The following is a 1365-nucleotide window of genomic DNA, read 5'->3' as shown; positions in this document are numbered from 1 at the left end:
TTGTGCATTGCTGGTGGGAATATGAAATTGTACAGCCACTGTGGAAAATGATATGACAATTCCTCAGAAAAAATTAAACATAACCACCACATGATCCAGCAATTCCAACTTCTGGTTATACACGCAAAAGAAGTCAAAGCAGGTTACCCAAACAGATATTGGTACACTCGTGTTTATTAGCAGCATTATTCACAATAGCCAAAAGGTGGAAGCAACCACGTCTATGGACAGAAGAATGAATAAACACAACGTGACTTGTACATACAATGGAAAGTTACGCAGCCTTTAAAAGGAAGGAAACTCTGACACAGTCTATAATACACGTAGGGGTAAAATTTAAGGATAATATATTAAGTGAAATAAACTAGTCACAAAAGGACAAAATGTAGTATGATTTCATTTACATGAGGTATTTAGAATAGTCAGATTGTGTGTCGGAAAGTAGAATGGTGATTCTCAGGAGCTGTGGGGAGAGGGTATGGGGATTTGGTGTTTAATAAGTACAGAGTTTCCCATGGGGAAGATGAAAACAGTTCCGGGGATAGAGGGTGGTGATGGCTGTACAACAGTGCCAATTATTGAGTGCCGCGCAATCATGTGCTCGAAAATGGTCAAAATGAGGGCAATGCCTGTGGCTCAATGGAGTAGGGCGCCAGCCCCATGTGCTGGAGGTGGCGGGTTCAAACCCAGCCTCGGCCAAAAATTGCAAAAAAAAAAAAAAATGGTTAAAATGATACATTTTGTTAGGTATATTTCATCACAATAAAACATCCCATAATCCATGCATGAAAAGATAGAAAAGATATCATATAGGAAGAAAACATACAAGCCTGAAAAGATCAGAGAACAGAAGCTCAAAATAACAGTCTTGATACTGAAGACCAGTGGCTCGACTCCCTTATCAGCTCTCAGCTACAACAAAACGACTTGTTTCCTGCTCTGCATGGCAGAGATTATGAAGATGCGTTGTCAAGCAGGAATTTCCACGTGCCATCACTAACATCAAGAATAACCATACACAGGGCGCTGTGGCTCACACCTGTATTCCCAGCACTCTGGGAGGCTGAAGCGGGTGGATTGCTTGAGCTCAGGAGTTCAAGACCAGCCTGAGCAAGATAGAGACCCCATCTCTATTAAAAATAGAAAAATTAGTCAGGCATTGTGGCGGGTGCCGGTAGTCCAGCTACTCAGGAGGCTGAGGCAAGAGGATAGCTCAAGCCCAGGAGTTTGAGGTTGCTGTGAGCTATGACACCACAGCACTCCACCTACGGCGACAGAGTGAGACTCTATCTCAAAAAAAAAAAAAAAAGTGTAAATTACTAGTAATAGAATAGAAAGCTGGCAAGAATATAATGCTTGTGGAAG

The sequence above is a fragment of the Nycticebus coucang genome, chromosome 5 (genome assembly GCF_027406575.1).
Source record: "Nycticebus coucang isolate mNycCou1 chromosome 5, mNycCou1.pri, whole genome shotgun sequence".
Classification (NCBI taxonomy): domain Eukaryota; kingdom Metazoa; phylum Chordata; class Mammalia; order Primates; family Lorisidae; genus Nycticebus; species Nycticebus coucang.
Note: the sequence above shows the minus strand (reverse complement) of the source record.